Below are 18872 nucleotides of genomic sequence, written 5' to 3'. Positions count from 1 at the left end.
CTTAAGACAACATTCTTCTTACTGTCTACAATTTGCTCTTGTTTTCATTCCATTATTTCATGCAAATCCTTTTTTCCTAAAGTCAATGAGCTCCTCATCTCTTATTGCACCATAGCATTGCATTGCATTCATATACCGCGACATCCTTGGGCATTCCCCAACTCATGGGCATCCCTGCAATTTCCAGTTCAGATTTGGGAGAGTGGTTTCAGTGTGAAAGAGTTCACTGAGGTGACATTCTCTTTAGCCATTGAGAGCTTTTATTTAGGTGAATTCACAGGGAAGGACCTTTGCTGTAGGCAGGGGCAGAGGAAAGGTAAAGGTGTTGGGGGAAGTAGGCCTATACAGACAGAAAGCTATACAGCCTGCAGATGTTCAGGATAATGATGTAGTTTGAGGGTTTATGGTAGCTAAAGATTAAGGGACAGGTGGGGGTGGAGAGACACAAAGGTTAAGGACGATGGGGACACAGGATAAGGGAGAATAAAACAGTTGGTACAAAGTAAGGAGAATTTTTATGGTATTTCAAGTTAGGGGAAAGGAATTTAGGATGTTCTCAAGTTACAGGATGAGCTAGAGAATGAGGGTCCCTCAGGAGGGGCCTCACAAAGGACTGAAAAGCAACTTCTAATATCCTAGGGCAGGACCATTTCTTCATGTGCTTATAGATATCTTTAATTTCTTCCTCTGAAAACTTCCTGTTCATATCCTTTGATCATTTATCAATTGGGGAATGACTTGTATTCTTATAGATTTGACTCAGTTCTCTGTATATTTTAGAAATGAGGCCTTTATCAGACACACTGGTTGCAAAAATTCTTTCCCAATTTCCCACTTCCCTCTTAATCTTGGTTACATTGGTTTCGTACAGAAACTTTTCAATTTAATGTAATCAAGATTATCTGTTTTGCATTTTATGATGCTCTCTAACTCTTGTTTGGTCATAAAGTACTCCCTTCTACATAAATCTGACAGATACACTATTCCTTGCTTTCCCAGATTGCTTGCAGTATCAACCTTTATACCTAGGTGTGCACCCATTTATATTTGATTTTGGTACACAGTATTAGATAATGGTCTTTGCCCCATCTCTGCCATACTATATTTCAGTTTTCCCAGCAGTTTTTTTTTGTCAAATAGTGAGTTTTATCCCCAAAACTGGGGTCTTTGGGTTTATCAAACAGTAGATTGACTGCTGAGTCTCATGAACCCAATCTATTCCATTGATCCACTACTCTATTCCTCAGCCAGTACCATGTAGTTTTGGTGGCTGCTGCTTTATAATACAGATTAAAATCTGATATGGCTAGGCCACCTTTCCTAGCATTTCTTTTCATTAATTTCCTTGATATTCTGGACCTTTTGTTCTTCCAAATGAATTTTGTTACTATTTTTTCTAGCTCTATAATGTAATTTTTTGGTTTTATGAAAAAACCAATAAAATTGATAGACCTTCAGCCAATATGATAAAAAAAAAGAAGAAAACCAAATTATGAGTATCAAAAATGAAAAGGGTGAATCTACTTCCAATGAAAAGGAAATTAAAACAATAATTAGGAATTATTTTGCCCAATTGTATGCACATAAATTTAACAATCTTAGTGAAATGGATGAATATTTACAAAAATATAAGTTGCCCAGATTAACTGAAGTGGAAGTAAATGGCTTAAATGACCCCATCTCAGAAAAAAAAAAATCAAAGAAGCCACCAATGAACTCCTTAGGAAAAAATCTCCAGGGCCAGATGGATTTAGTAGTGAATTCTATCAAACATTTGAAGAACAATTGATTCCAATACTCTACAAGCTATTTGGGAAAATCTGTGAAGAAGGAGTCCTACCAAACTCGTTGTGACGCAAATATGGTACTGATACCTAAATCAGGAAGAGATAAAACAGGTAAAGAAAATTATAGACCAATCTCCCTCATGACATAGAGGCAAAATTTTTAAGTAAAATATTAGCAAAAAGACTACAGCAACTTATCACAAGAATAATACACTTTGGTCAGGTAGGATTTATTCCAAGAATGCAAGGATGGTTCAGTATTAGGAAAACTATCAGTATAATTGATCGTATCAAGAATAAAACTAGTAGAAGCCACATGATCATCTCAGTAGATGCAGGAAAGCCTTTTGACAAAATACAACATCCATTCCTATTAAAAACTAGAAAGTTTAGGAGTAAATGGAGTCTTCCTTAAAATAATAGGTAGCATCTATTTGAAGCCATCAGCAAGTATATGTAATGGGGATAAGCTAGAAGCATTTCCAGTAAGATCAGGGGTGAAACATGATGAATGCCCACTATCAACCCTTTTATTCAATCTAGTACTAGAAATGTTAGCAATAGCAATTAGGAAAAAAAAAAAAGAAATTGGAGGTATCAAATTAGGCAAAGAAGAGACTAAGCTATTACTCTGCAGATGATATGATGATATACTTAAGAGAATCAAGCAAAAACTATTTGAGACAAAGAAATTTGGCAAAGTTGCAGGATATAAAATAAACCCACATAAGTTCTCGGCATTCCTGTGTATTTCTAATGAAATCCCTCAGCAAGAGATAGAAAGAGAAATCCCATTGAAAGTTACTGTGGACAATGTAAAATGTTTTGGAATCTACCTGCCAAAACAAACCCAAGACCTATATGAACAAAACTACAAAACACTGAATAATAAAAATGACAATTTTACCTAAATTAAATTATATATTTAGTGCCCTCTCTTCTTTCAGAGCCCTCAGGCCCCCTACTAGGGGGCTGAAACCCAGACTGGATTTGGTCTCCCAGCCTCAGGCTTCTCTTGGTCATACCCTAGTGGCTCCATCCCAGAGCCCTCCCCATCTGCAAACCTTCCTAAGCTTCCTTCCTCCCTGGAATCAAGCAGTCAGTCTGTTGTCTGGAGTGTGTGTGTGTGTGTGTGTTAGTTGGGGAGAGGACCAGGTGGAGAGGGAGCTTTGAGCCATTGAGGCTCTGACTGGTCTCATTCCACCTCGAATCCCAAGCTCCTTCTGCCTCTTGGTTCTTGGAAGGAGAATGGGGGAGAGGAATGGACCATCTTCCTTTCCAGGCCTGACACTTCCTATAGGTTGTATTCTCTGCCCTGAGGGCAGGACCCTGTAAAGCCTCATGAGCAGCTTTCCAGAGTATGGCTGTTGTGAACAGCTTTTCAGGGTTCTGATTACATAGTATAGTGAACACTATTCAATAACAAATCAGAGCAAAACATTCACAGAAAAGCAAGGTACAACATTCACAATATTACAGCTTGTCACAGAAAATCAAAATACAACATTCACCATGTCACAACTCAACTACTTATCACTAAAATGGCCATATATTTTTCACCAAAGTGGTCACATAGTTTTCAACAAAGTACAATTATTTAATAACTCAATCATTCAACCATCTCAATCAATCAATCATCCTTAAAGTGTCTTGCCTCCTTAAGGGACACAAAATACAATAGTCAAAATTCTCCACCCATGGGGCACATTAAGTTGCAAATCAGTCATTATTTAGTCATCATTCACTATTCAATCATCAGAAAATACACAGGCCATCCACCCCTCAGTCACAAGTCAATTACAATCTTCACAGTCAGTACACAGTATCCAAGTAAATTCTTTTTTCAGCTTGACTCAGGGTAGGCTTTCAGGTTCCTTGGATCCCCTTCTATGGTCCCAGATCCTACCTGGTTTCACCAAACTGTCACCTGGGTTCAAAAGCAGATAACTCCTAGTTACTTGTCCACCTCTTCATCCAGTTTCCATTTTCCATGTTGGAGCTCACAGTGTCCAGTCCACCTCAAGTCCTTCACAGTCTCTATTCTTGGGAAGTCAAGGCTTAACAAAGCCACAAAGTATTGACACCACAGTCATGCTTCTTCTGCCAGCTCTGGCTGGCCCTCGGACTCAGCAGCTCCAACTGGCCCTTGGAAGTCTTCAGCAGTATAAGTCTATTCAAAAATTCAAAATCATTCTCTCCAGCAGCTGCTGCTTCTGCCTCCTCCTGGCTTGCTCCAAGAAATTCTCACTGTCCCTCTCTGGGGCTTTTCTTTATATGCAGTATTGCTCCTCCCTGTTCAGCCCCTTGCTGTTACATCAGAAACAGGGGTTGATACTTTCTGTTTCTTTAACAGAGGCTTAATTTGAAAGTAGGTGCTAAGTACCTATCAGCTTAGCAATACAAAAGGAAGTTCAAATTTCATTACCATTACATACCTCTGTAAATCCCCACAGCCCAGCCTCCTGCCCTGGAAGAAAAGGGAAAGTCTCTTCCCCTCTTGGATCCTCCCTCTCCAGATCAGCCTGCAGAGGACCAAGGCCTGGCCCAAGCAGGGAGCATGGAGCCAGAGGGAATGGCCCCTGGGAGCTGCAGACCCCCTGCCCTGGTGAGTGCATTTAGTCCTTAGACTTGACCAGCATCATCCAAAGAGGCCATTTCCACAGGCAAAGATGATCATCTGTGAGGGTGCCATCAAGTGTTTACCAAAGGTTTGGTCCAAAGAAGCAAACATCAGTATCCACCTGAACTGAGGGTTTGTTCCAAGGACAACAGCATGGGGTTCCCTTCCCCATGGTCTGACCAAGGAAGGCACAAAGTCAGGCTGTCCATATGCCATAACAGACTTATTTATTCTCATCAAGCCAGAGGGTCAGAAAAGAATCATGAACTCAGAATCACAAGCTGAAGGAAACCCTTTATCCCCTTAGAGCAGGCCCAGCTCAGGATGCCCGTGTCAGCCCCAAACTAGTGTCCTCTCCTGTGTTAACCCTGATGTGAGAAAGGAAGTTCTGAATGGGATAGATTGTAAATACAATGAGATAAGAGAATGTCAAAGCATCACTTTTAATTGTGTGTGTGTGTACACACAGAGAGGGGGAGAGTGCGAATAACACAGCATAACTTATGTCCATCAAATCCCAAGATAAAAAAGTCCCATTCTTCAAGATCATGTCCAGGTCAGGGGATCTGAGGCATCTAAGGCCTTTAAGCATGTCTGTTAGGCCAGAGCATGCAAAGCATTATGGGATGCTAAGCTCAGTGGGCCTCAATGTCTGTCCTGATTGGCCAGCCCAGGTTTTAGGCCTTTCTCAAATTGGGGGGTGGGGGGGAGGTGGTTCCAAAGGATTTGGGGACACCTCTGGCTGGTTCATAATCCTTTTCTAAGGGTACAATTTTATGTCCCACTAGAAATAATTTTTTTCAATTAAATGCATAACTTTTAGGGTGGTCTCCCCCAAATCCCCAAATGAGAAAAATTAGAACCATAATAATAACATGAATAATGTTATAATTTTAATATATGAAACCAAATTGCCAAGTGACATCAATTCAGTTCGTTATGTTAGTTTGAATTAGTGCAAATGTAAAAGCCACTTTTAGAATTACCTCTTGTTTTTCCATACAGGGGAGAATCCACACTGCAGAGTAACCTTACCAATGAAATCAACGTGGAATAGTTTTCAGACAAAACTACAAACATGCTAAAGATCAGAGAATCCACACTAGAGACAAACCTGATGAAGGTAATCAATGTGGAAAAGCTTTCAGACTGAACTCCAATCTTGCTATACATCTGAGAATTCACACTTGAGAGAAATCTTATGAATGTAATCAATGCGGAAAGGCTTTTAGATGTACCTTTGATCTTACTGGTCATCAGAGGATCCACATGGAGAGAAACCCTATGAATGTAGCCATCTGGCTCTACTTCTGAGAAGCCAGACTGGAGGAAAACTTTTTGAATGTAATCATGTTTCATTGTTTTCTTTTATTCCTTTGTATTGCTATGTAAGAAAACCTCATCTCTCCTTGCTATACTCTGGAATTCTGCATTCATTTGGGTATAGCTTTCCCTATATCTTTTACCTTTCCATTTCCTTCTTTCCTTAGCTATTTGTAGGGCTTCATTCAGACAGTCATTTTGCTTTCTTGCTGTTCTTTTTTTTTGAATATTTTTAGTTGCTGCCTTTTGCACAATATTGCAAACCTCTCTCCATAGTTCTTCAGGCTTTCTATCAGATCTAATCCCAAAACCTGTTCTTCACTTCAGCTACATGAGCAATGTGATTTAGGTCATGTCTGTAGAATCTGATGGTATCCCCTGTTGTCTGCAATTTGAGTCTGAATTTTAAAATAAGAAGCTCATAATCTGTTCTTCAGTCAGCTCCAAGTTGTTGTTGTTGTTTTGACTACCACCTCTGCCTTTTTACCCTAGAAAATGTTTTAGGTTATCATAGAACAGAGTAACTTTGGCCTCTTTGGAGTCAGTGGGTGGAAGAGGGACTTGTTACCGTGATGCTAACCAGGTTGCCTTGGGTTTCAACAGTACTTGACTAAACATTTGAAAAATCCTGCTGGAAATAAAAGTTATGGATGCAATTAACAAGGTTAAGACTCTCACACAAGACCTCACTGGATTCCCAATATAAGAGACCTCATTATACATCCAAAATTACTTACTGTGAACAAACCCCTATAAATGATTTCATGACTTTCCTCCCTGAAATCCTGATGTTTCTCATTATTCTTTGATAAAATATTCCTTTGAACTCATATTCTGTCATTTCTTTAGCTATCCAACAGTTGACAAGTACTCACTTTGTTTCTTGTTCTTTGCTGGCAGAAAAAGTTCTGTTATAAATATTTTGATAACTGACTCTGCTCCACCCATTCCACAAACTCCTCCCACCACAGACTCCAAGTGATTGCATTCAGCCTATTGAGGGGCAGGGAAGATCTTCAAATTCCCATTCCCATTACATTCCACCACAAGTGTCATAGAATCAGTGGAATACATTTTATTGCATCCCTCAGCAGTTAAAGCTAAGAGGTTGGTTGCATTGTTACCTCTTAGCCTATGAAGATCCCTACAAGCTTGCTATACAAAAGGATTCTGACAATACCCACAAATTCCTAGCAGTCCATCCTATTTGCTGACATACCTCTAGCTCCTTCATCACCATGGCTGCTGGAGCCAGAAGGCAAGTCAGGGGAAAGCAGCTATGTGAGAGCTGAGATTACAAGAGGCTTCCAGGTGTGGGGGTGAAGCAAGTGCGAGATTTGGGGGCAGGAAGCTCTGACATAGAATTCTCTTTCAGACACTTGTAGCAGTGGGTCCCAGGACAAGTCACTGAACCATTGAGCCTCAGGTTCCCCATCTGTAAAATGAGGAAATTGGACACCATGAAATAAAGCTCTCTTCCAGTGATTAATCTGTGATCCTATAAGCAGTCATTATTGGTATTTGGGGGGCAGGAACCCCCTGAAAGTTCAACAGGGGGCTCTTTTTCATAACTTCAACTCAATGAGCATTTATTGAGTGCCTGCTGTGTATGTGCTAGGCCCTCTGCTAAGCACCAGGGATATGAGATAGAAGCAATATGCTCTGCTCTCCTGGAGCTCACAGACTGGGAGCGGGGGAGGCCAACATGCCAACAGCAGTGTGGAAACCTGTTATGGACAGAACATACTGCAGCTCATTGAAAGAAAGGCTTGCTCTAGAGGAGCACTAGAAAGCCTCAGTGTGGAAGGCGGGCTCTAGATGGAGCTTCAGGGAAGCCAAGGTGGGCACTCTAGGAAGGGGGATGGTGAGGAAAGCCTATTGAGCATGAGGTGGAGTGTCCTGTTCACAGAAGCAAATGGATGGCCAACTACTGGATTACAGCATATTTGGGGATATATGTTCAGAGAAAGAGAAGAGTTGGAGAAGGATGGATGATGAAGGGGTAGGTGATTAACAGCCCTAGAGAGGCTTTGTATTTGATCCTTTTGCTGAGGAGTGACGGGAGGTTGTTGAGTACTTGGTGACATGGTCAGTACAGAGCTTTAAGTCCATGAACTTTGACAATTGGGTGGAGGAATGACTGGTGTTGGGGGAGACTTGAGGCAAGTGACCCAGGCAGTAGTTTGTTTGTTTGTTTGTTTGTTTGTTTGTTTGTTTGTTTGTTTCTTTCTTTCTTTCTTTCTTCCTTCCTTCCTTCCTTCCTTCCTTCCTTCCTTCCTTCCTTCCTTCCTTTCTTTCCTTTTGCTTTTTTGGAGGGCAATTGAGGTTAAGTGACTTGCCCAAGGTCACACTGCTAGTTTTTGTGTTAAGTGTCTGAGGCCAGATTTGACCTCAGATCCTCCTGACTCCAGGGCCAGTGCTCTATTCACTGTGCCACCTAGTCACCCTGCAGGCAGCAGTTTCTTGTAATATCTCAGGCATGAGTTTATTGGGGCCAGAACCAAGACAGAAGCAGTTTGGGGAAAGAAGGGGGTGTGCAGGAGAGATGTTACCAAGGTGGAATCACGGGTATTGGCAGCAGATTGAATATGGGGGTCAGGAGGATGAATGTGTGAGCGTCAGTGAGGAGTGCCTGACACTTCATTTGTGAGCCTGCACTATTGGGGTCATGCCTTGGAGAGCCTTAAGAAAGTGGCAAGATGGGTGGGCTGGAGGTAAAAGAGTGAGTTTAGTTTGGATACTGTAGGAGAACAAAGAGAGGAGTGTCCCTGAAACCCAGAGAGAGAGAAAAGGGCCATTGGATCAGAGGCTGCAGAGAAGCCGAGCAGGCCGAGCGCGAAGAAACGGCCAGTGGATTTAGCAGCTTGGAAATTGTGGAAGTTTTGGAGAGAGGAGTTTCCATTGAATAATGAAATTGGGAGCGAGACTGCAGAGAATTTCAGAGAAAGCAAAGGAGAGGACTTGGAAACACCACATGTAAATGTTTAACCAAGTTGTTTAGCCAAGTAATGGAGGAAAGATATTGGAAAACATGTCTTGTGGTGGAATGGATCGACGGTCAATGGTCGTCGTGTTGAGGATTAGAGAGCAATGGATTTCTCTGTGGCAGTCAGGAAGGAGCCGTTAGTGCGGGAGAGACTGAAAAGTAGTGACATAAAGGGGCTGCTGGAGAGACAGTAAGCTGAGGAAGATGGCGGGCTGCAGTGGGATGATTTACACAGGAAAAGGAGTTTGCTTTAACTAGCAGAGGGAGGACAATTTCATCTTATAGTGGGGTCAGAAAGGAAAAGAAGGCCCCTGTTTATCAGAGGTGGAGAGGGTAAGGGAGCATTTGATAAGTATCCAATTTTTTCAGTAAAATAGAAGGGAAATGTCACTGCTGAGAAGGTGAGTGGGGGGAGGGTGGACAGTGGGAGCATACACTAAGGGACAGTTAGCAGAATGAAAAGCATTGGGAAAACTGCTGTGGTTTAATGGGATAGTCAGTTATTCTGTTCAGTCATTTCTGACTCCTTTTGGGGTTTCCTTTGTAAGATACTGGAGTGGTTTGCTATTTCCTTTTCACTTCATTTTCAGATGCAGAAACTGAGGTCAACAGGCCTAGGTGACTTGCCCAGGGTCACACAGCTAATCAGTGTCTGAGGCTGAATTTGAACTTGAGTCTTCATGATATCTATCCACTTCACCACTGAGATACCCCAAGGGAGTCAGGGAGATGTCAAGGATCACCTTGCCACAGTGAGGGCCACTCTGAGTTTATATCGCCTAAATGTGTCATGGACCCAGGCAGCCGGGTTTTATGATTTTCTCTCACTCCATTCAGTAGCACTGAGATAGTAGCAAAGGTTTGACTTACTTAGAATGAGTCCACGGCTGTGTTTTTCATAAGCCAACCTGTGTCCCTTCCGTGATCTCTCAGGCTCAATCTTTGGCCCGTGCTTAGAGAATCATTGGCCAGATTCATTGAGTTAACGGCCACTCTCAGTTTGGGGCAGTGTGAAGTAGAAACTCCCAGATGTTCCTTTGTATGAATTGTTTCAGGAACTGAAAAAGAAGTCTCTGTGATCTTCACCATGGGTCTGGTCAGGCCCCATCGAGGTTAGAATCAGACAAAGGTCACTCAGTATAGGAGATAAGGTGGAGGAAACAGCCCAAAACAGGGTTGAGGCCAGAACGTGCATTTGTCAAGTAAAAGAGAGACCCGAATACAGCAACTGAGGTAGAGGCTGGGGCCTGGTGTCAGCCCTGGGCCCTCTCAGTCAGTAAGCATGGATTAAGCAACTCCTGTTTTCTAGGTGCCCTGCTAAGGGTAAGCCCTGTCCCTGCTGTCCAGGACCTCCCCATCTGGCCTACAAACATGGAGATGGTTAGAGAAGATATAGAAGATTGGGAAGCTGATCCAAGGAAAGGAGAGTGTTGGGGAATAGAAAGACACCGAGCTCCATGGGATAGAATGGAACACAGGGACTGAGACCAGAAAAGGAGAACAGAATTAGGGAGAAAGAGTCAAAATCAAAAAAAGAAAGAAGAATTCCAGGCCTAGCTCAGAGATGTTTCAGGTTCCAGTCCAGAGCTCAGCAATTAAGGGAGTCACCTGAAGTTTTGGTTCCTCAGTGCATATAAAAATCATGTTTATAATATACTGTTGCACAATATGTCTAAGAATGCTCATATTCTAATTTAAATATAAAAACTATCGTTGGAGCCTTTAGGGATTCAGTCTTGTTGCTGGCAGAGTGTTGATGGCTGCTTGACCAATTAAAGTGGCGGTTACTCAAGTTTCACAGTGGTGGAACCAATTTATTTTAAGAGGCAAGAATGAATTTTGTCACACTGAAGTCTTTCCCCTTGAACTTAAAGCTCTGTTATACTATTACTGAATGGCTTAATTTAAATATTGTTGTGTCTCAGGGAATAGGAAGATCTGAAGAGAGGGAGAGAACAAGTCCACATACAATAAAAACAACAACAAAATTCAAAGGAGAAAGGCCATCTAGCACCATAGACAGAGCATGCCTGCATAAAGGGCTGGAGTTCTAGTCTCAGCTGCATGCCCTGAGCTGATATGGAATGAGCATGCTGTGCCAGACTGTGTGACAGGTGTTAGTGGGGAACCAGTGTGATTTTGTGTGAAGCAACTTGTAAGTCAAGTCATCCTGCAGATGTGAGCTAATGACATTTTTAAACAATTTATTCTGTCCATTTGACTTTAAAGACTTTTCACTTAGCCTGGGGAAGTAGCATGTAGATCACTTAGTTTAATTTATCCTGAAGGAGGGAAGGGATTATAATTATATAGGTGTGTATATTAGTCTCTGTTAATATATTTTATTGTTTATTTCTTGCAGAAGGAGAGATAAGACCTAAAATGAAAGAGCCTACTACAAAGCTAAGCCTTTCTGTGGAAGAAACTCATGAGCAAAGCTTCAGGATGGTCCCTGTGATGTCACAGGAAGACAAATCTGTGCTGGACTTCACCGAATCCACACAGGAGAGAAATCTAATGATTGTCCTCACAGTGGGAGCTTTGAGTCAACAGTCTTCCCTTACATATCATCAAAAAATTCAGACAGCAGAGAAATGAGGTGCATGGCATGAATGTGGTGAAGCTTTTAGTAGACACTCATCATTCATTATTCATCACAGTATTCACAGGGACAGAAAACCTTATGGATGTAATCAATGTGGAAAGGCTTTCACACAGAGCTCCCACCTTACTCAACATCAGAGAATCACACTGATCAGAAAACTTGTGAATGCAATCAGTGTGGAAATACATACAGATATAAAGGTTATCTTACTCAACATCAAAGAATCCATATTGGAGAGAAACCTTATGAATGGGGTCAATGTGGAAAGGCTTTTAGAAGAAGCTCTAATCTTGCTACACATCAGAGAATCCACACTGGAGAGAAACCTTATGAATGCAATCAATGTGGAAAGACTTTCACACAGACCTCTCACCTTATTCAGCATCAGAGAAACCACATGGGAGAGAAACTTTTTGAATGTCATCAGTTTGCAAAGGCTTTCAGTTGCAGCTACTGTCTTGCTCTACTTCATAGGAGAAGACACACTGGAGAGAAACCTTATGAATGTAATCACTAAGGAAATGCATACAGATTTAAAAACCATCCTGGGGTGGCTAGGTGGCACAGTGAATAGAGCACTGGCCCTGGAGTCCAGAGGACTTGAGTTCAAATCTGGCCTCAGACATTTAACACAAAAACTAGCCATGTGACCTTGGGCAAGTCACTTAACCCCAATTGCCCCTCCAAAAGCAAAAAACAAAACAAAACAAAATAATCTTAAAAAAAAACCCATCCTATTCTACATCAGAGAATTCACACTGGACAGAAACCTTGGGAATGTAATTAATGTGGAAAGGCTTTTAAAAGTACCTCTGATCTTGCTAAACATCTTAGAATCCACACTGGAGAGAAAACTAATATGATATACCTTTTTTGTACGCTCTCATGTTACTAACAAATCTGATGAAAGAAAAGCCTGAGATAGAATTATGGGTAATCGTTTCATTAATTGTGGCTAGTGAATCATTAACAGAAGACTCTCCTACAAACCAAAGGTAAGTCATGGAGGCCCCTTAATCTTTATACTCCCTTAGATAGGTGGATGTTCCCAACAAGCAGCAATCTAGTGTGAATGGCTAAAAAGGAATGAGAGAATGAGTAAAGAGAGGGGAGCTGATCCTAATGAGGGACTGGGGACATGCCTCCCCACTCCTTCTTGGATAAAGAGACGATCATCTTTGCCTAGGGCTATCTAGCCAGAATGCCCCTAGACTAAAACCTCTTCTTCACCTTTTTGTCAGATCTAAACTTTCCCAGTTGGCTACTTCTTGCCAAAGATTTCATCTCCTCATCAGTCTAGCCCTTCAACAGCTGACTGAATCAGTTACAGGCACGAATTTCTGAAAGAGGAAATAGGAAGGGGGGGGCAGTTTAATCCTAATTTAACACTTGGTTATTAATATGAGAGAAATAATCATTTCTCTCACATCACAGAATCCATTCTAGAGGACATACGTCATTAATATAATCAATCTCAGAAAGCATTCAGACTAAAGTCATCCCTTATGTCCCCTCAGAGAATTCACATGAGACTGAAATCATTCCTGTAATGAATGTGGAAACACACAAGATGGACTATCGGCCTTGTTAGACATCAGAAATTTTACCAAGCCCTATCTGGACTAGTCAAAGATCATCTCTGCATTTTCATCAAGGATTTATAGTGGAGAGAAGACTTTCAAATGTGCCTTTTCCTGGAAGATGCAGGTCACTAGACAGCACAATATTCACACTGGAAAGAAAACTTATAAAAACAGTAAATGTGGGAGAGCCTTCACCTGGAGGTCACACATGTGTATACATTGGAGAAATCTTCCTGGAGATCTAATTAATGAGGGAAGGCAATCTCCCTGTAGCCATTGCAAATCTCATACTGTGCCTAAAACCATGAAAATGAGTTGCATTCTGCTGTGAAATCTCGAGGTTTCTCCTGACTCCCCTGAAATATTCCGTGTCCCCCCAGGATGAAGCCTGCCCCCTACCTGCACTGTCCTCCCACTGCAGTGACACAGACTTTTCCAGCTCGCTGCTCCAAACTCTTTCGGAGCCATTACTGCAAGGCTGCTTGGGAGGCAATGTGGATGATCCCAGCAACTTGCTTCTTCACTCTGCCATCTTGGCTCCAGAAGCCCTCATGCCCAGTTTTGCAGGAAATATGCTTTTGATAACTGAAATTTTCTTGAAAAGATCTCTTCTCTTTCCCATTCTTTTGTTTTCTTCTGTTTCTTTGCATTGTTCATTTAAGAAAACCTTATCTCATCTTCCTATTCTCGGGAATCATGCATTCATTTGGGTGTGTCATTCCCTTTCTCTTCTGCCTTTACCTCTCCTTCTTTCCTCGGCTAGTTATTCCCAAGGCCTCTTCAGAAAGCCATTTTAATTTCTTGCTCTTTTTTGGGGGGATATATTTAGTTGCTGCCTCCTGTACAACATTCATAAGTGCTGCCCAGAGTTCTGCAGGCAATCTGTCAGACTTAATCCCCTAAATCTATTCTTCACTTCCAACTTATATGCACAAGCCATGTTATCTAGGTTAGATCGGTAGGGTTTGATGCTTTTCCTATTTCCTTCAAATTGAATCTGAATTTTGCATTAAGAAGTTCATCTGGCCCTGGATCAGCTCCGGGTCATGTTTTGACTCATGTTATAGTCAGATTTCCCACCTCTGCCTTTTTTTCCTCAAAAATGTTTTATGTTTTCATAAAACTGAGCAACTTTGGCCTCTTTGGAATCAGTGTTTGGAAGATAGACTTGTCTCTGTCATGTCGAATAGTTTGCCTCAGCTTGTACTTGACTATATCTTGAAATAATCATGCTGGAGAGAAAACTTATGGATCTAAATAACAAGGTTAGGCCTCTTGCTGAAGACCTCATTAGATTTTCCAGTACGAGAGACCTCATTCAACATTCAAAATTACTCACTGGGAATAAACTCCTGTAAATGTCATGGCCTTTTCCCCTGAAATCCTGAGTTCTCATTATTCATCAATAACATTCCTTGGAATTCATATGCTGTGATTTCTTTAGCTTTTCAACAATTGATGGGCACTCCCTTTGATTCTTGTTTTTGCTGCCACAAAGAGTTCTGATATAAATATTTTGATGACTGACTGCAGTATTAAAATCATAGCTGAACAAAGTGATTTTCTATGTAAGATATTTGGGAAAATATATGCAAATGAATCGATGTCCTTTTTTGTTTTTAATTTTTGTTTTAAATCTGTCTTGTCAAAATAATAAGATTTTTTCAAATCTGTAATATTGCTTTTATTATCTTTCATAATTTTCTTTTGTTTTGAGATTTGGAAATTATTTTTGAAAAAAAAACATTGTTAATTTTAAAAATGATGCCTAGAGTGTGATACAGTTGTATTCTTCAGAAATCAACTCCTTTTTTGATGTGCATGCTATGAAATGGCAAATTAGACTATTAGAGAATGTGGTTATAATGTTCAAAAACTGCTAAGTGTTCAATTCAATGTATCTGGCATTAAAAAGAATAAAAATAACAACTTGCCTTTTCGGAAAAGTAGAGAAAGCTTATAAATTCTCCTTATCTGGGAAGTTCTTTGGGGATTCACCAAATGCTTTGGGACCTTCTCTTCGGGCAAGGTCATAAAATCTTATCAGCTCTGCTTACAAAGTTGCTTAAAGAAGAGGTTGTCCAATTTGAAAGCAATGAAGTGCTTGACTGAGTAATTAAGACCTCAAAGAACGAGCTTGCAAGTTTGTTTATAATACCCAAGTTTTATGGGAATTTGTCTGGCCAATGGTCATTGAAGTTGTGAAATTCTGCCAAGAGCAATATGTATGGCAGTTACTACACCTTTGAATCAACACAGTCTCAACAGCCTCCAGCTTTCCTTCAGAATGGAACCTTTCCTGGAGTACAGTTGATAGTCGCTTCTCGGAATGTAGAAAACAGGAGCACGGCTCCAATCCTCGTTATCTGGGGACTCCGTCATGTCAATACCACAAGCCCTGATTATGGGCCAGACACTGTGCTAGGTCCTGGGGTTAACAAGCAGGGTGAAACAGCCCCTGTCCTCAAGGAGCTCACCTTCTAACGGGTTTAGTCAAGTAATTACGTCAACAAGCTTCTGTTAAGTACTTAATGGGGTCCAAGCAAGTTGTAGGTTCTTGGGATTACAAGAATGGAAAGAGAAAATGGACAATTTGCAAATAACTACACACATACACAATGCATAATCACTAGAAGATACAATGGATGGGCTGCTGGGCCTAGAGTCAGTCAAATCTGGCCTTAGGCACCAGCTACTATTCTAATAAAACCTCACGTTTGCTATTACCTGCAAGACTTCAGTGTAAATTGTTTTATTTTACAGATTTTGTGGACCTGCTCCCATGTGAGAGAGACAGAACATAGGCAGTGGGCCCTGCTCCCCTAAGGGAGCAGAGAGGCCCCTGTTTCCTGTAAAAGGCAAAGGGCAGCTAGGTTAAAGGTATGACTTCAATACAACTTTATGTTTATATGCATTTTATGGAATAGGGGGAAAGGGGACAAGAGAACCGGAGGAACAAACAGAGCTCTGAAATGCTTGGGGCATCAGGTAGGCCTGAGGTACCTTTGTCACACAGGTAAGCACAGAGAATAGGAGAGGGGAGGGGAAGAGCTGTCTGGAACTGGGGGTACTTTGTGAAAGTACACAGGGAAGAGGGGCTTCAATGCAAGGTCTTCTCTGATCACTTTTCTGGCTGGCAGCAATCTGCATCTTATCTCAGATCTCACATTCTGCTTCCTGCTTGCTTCAACTGCCTCCAGCACTCTTTTCTACCTCATCAAGGAACTCCATCGAATTATAATATTTAAATAAGAGTAATTCTAATTTTAAAGAGTTCTCTTTCAGTCTTTTGACTTTCCCCAAAGTTTCCCCCTTCTCTCTTTCTGGGGCACATGGTTTCTGGCAGCCCAAACTGGTGCCCAATGTGATCCCAGGGATGAAATGATTCTCAGCACTATCCCCACACCAGGTTGTGTGGTTCCTGGCAGCCTGTTGTTAGGCTCCCCACGAGAACCCCCAGGGATGAAATGACTCCTGGCCCTCCTCTGCTTCTTGCTGTCTGTGGCCATCTTCAGCAGCACATCTCAGCACCTCTTCATCCTTCTGTAGGATCTGCTTCTTATGTTCTTCCTCCAACAAAAGTGACCTTGGAACAATTTTAAATGACCATCCCTAAACCTTATGCCCCTATGATTCTTTTTTTTTTTTGGTTTGCTTTTTGGAGGGCAATTGGGGTTAAGTGACTTACCCAAGGTCACACAGCTAATTTTTGTGTTAAGTGTCTGAGGCCAGATCCCTGTCATTCTTACAAAATCAAAACTAGAACCTTGGCCAATTGTCATGTTAAAGAAACTCACATTAGAACCTACTTTTTGAGGGCATCTAGGTGTCTAAGTGAGTAGAGCACCAGCCCTGGAGTCATGAGGACCTGAGTTCAAATCCTTCCTCAGACACTTAACACAAAAACTAGCCTTGTGACTGTAAGGGTTATGGGATTTAAAGATCTTCCATGCCCCGTTGGACTTGCTGACGTAGCAGGAAGGGGCGGAGCAAGAGGAAGTGGAAGCCAAGCTAGTGTTCCTGCGGTGGCTGGCGGTGGTGGCAACGGCGGCAGCAGCAGCAGAGGCAGTGGCAGCGCGAAGCCCTTTTTGGGTTAGGACTGCTAAGGACTTTCTGCTAAGGACTCCTGCTGAGGACTGCCAGGGGCCGGAGCTGCTGGGAGCGTGCTTCCAGGACGCTGGGTGGTTGCTGTGCGTGGGGAGAGGAGGACCTTTGCCTGAGGTAGCCTGTTCTGTTTTAAAGGCTTGAGAATGTGGGTGCTTTCTACTTTATCTACCTGTGCCAATGTCATAACTACTCTGATGGCTTTCACTTCCTGGTTTTTGGACTCAGTCTTTTGGTATCTTAATAAATTTTCTAGTTTATTTCCTCATATGGCAAACATGATGTATTTTGTGATGGATAATTATATCAGCATATTTGTAATCTCTATAGGCATTGTGAATATGGCATTGCTGATACAGTGACCTTGAGCAAGTCACTTAACGCCATCTGCCCTACTTTCCCCCCCTCAAAAAGCAAAAAAAAAACAAACCAAAACAAAACAAAAAAAAACAACCTAGTTTCTTTCTTTCTTGTTTGCTTTTAGCCTCACATTGGTTAAGGAACATCTTTAAAGGGATCCTCAAATAACCTGCATTCATTTCTACATTCATTCTTTTTCATAAAAATCACATCTCCCCTTGAGATCATAAGCTATTGCTCCAATAGATTTCCATCTGTTTTCCAAGCTTCTCTGCCCTCCTTTAACCATACTCCATGAGACATACATAAGTTCAGGAATTAACCTTGACCTATGTTTAGACCATGGAATGAATCATATTGAAAGAGAAACATTGAACTTTTCCATCAATGCGAAAGCATTGCACAAGTTACCTCCCTCTAAGCAACTTTGACATTCTTTCCCCTAGACTGAAGATGCTTCTGATTTAGTTTCAGTCATTAAATCAGTCAATTGTAAATACCCAGCTGCTCTTATATTGATTTGAAATACACTAGGACCCCATTCCACACAGATACACTTTTACTACAGTAACTTTAACATCCCAACCTCAGGCCATGGGATACTGATTCAACATTGCATTTGTATCCTTATTTCCTTTCCTTCTCAAATTTGACTGAGCTATTAATTAACATCTGTCTTCTTAAATAACCTCCTCACACTCTCCCCACATACTTAAACTGTCTGAAAGTGACAAAGTGTCCAGACAGAAGGGGACTGGATAACCCTCATTTGTCCCCAAACCTCCTTATCTGCCTTCCATATGTCTAACCAAACCTTTATTTATCTTCCCATATCTCTCATCCCATTACTAAGATAGCCGTTCTCTACTGGAATCCCAGCTTAAATAAAATGCAGAGGTTAATGGCTAATGTCACAAGCTGATGAATTATATATCATTCCCATAACATTCAGAAAGAATATCCTTATCTTGGATCGATAAGAGTGAAATTTCATATACCTACATTATGCCTAACTTTTCATTGAATATCAAACTCTGCCGTAAAGATGAAAAGCAGGGGCCTGATTAGATAAAGCACCCACCTACAGTAGCACATTCACCTCATAGCCAGACTCAGGAATAGTCGGGTGGGAAACATTCTCTTCCAAAGGCCAAATGCAGTCCCCTGCCCCCACCTGTTAACAACACAGAACCACAGACCCCCCCCCTGAGTAATTCAGGGCATTCCTCTCAGATTCTAATTTGATGTAGTCAATTGTACCCAAATTCAAATTCAAAACAAAATTAGTTATGGTCGGTCCCACAAACCCTTTTACCTTAAACATCAAGTTTCACTAACTACAACTTAGTTAGATACAGTTATTTTACTCTCATTGAATTGCAATAAGCCATAAAGATTTACCAGGACTCACATACCTAAGGGATTCCATTTAACATCTTTACCAGGATCCCCATCCTAAATCCCAAGTTTGTACTAAAGATCAATGACTAGAAATCCATTTTAT

The 18872-nt window shown here is 41.4% G+C and overlaps 1 long non-coding RNA gene across 1 annotated transcript; it reads left to right on the top strand.

The window, feature by feature from the left end:
* The first annotated feature begins 4220 nt into the window (after positions 1–4220).
* LOC138171321 (uncharacterized) lies at positions 4221–15598 on the top strand. The gene is made up of 4 exons (XR_011170857.1): positions 4221–4392; positions 5413–5530; positions 11079–12316; positions 12839–15598. It is a non-coding gene; the product is annotated as an uncharacterized lncRNA (long non-coding RNA).
* Positions 15599–18872: the final 3274 nt, after the last annotated feature.

This window comes from Petaurus breviceps, unplaced genomic scaffold (genome assembly GCF_028583685.1).
Source record: "Petaurus breviceps papuanus isolate PSGF00001 unplaced genomic scaffold, PetGlider_PUasm1.0 424, whole genome shotgun sequence".
In the NCBI taxonomy this organism is placed as follows: domain Eukaryota; kingdom Metazoa; phylum Chordata; class Mammalia; order Diprotodontia; family Petauridae; genus Petaurus; species Petaurus breviceps.
This window is presented reverse-complemented; position numbering and strand designations above follow the sequence as displayed.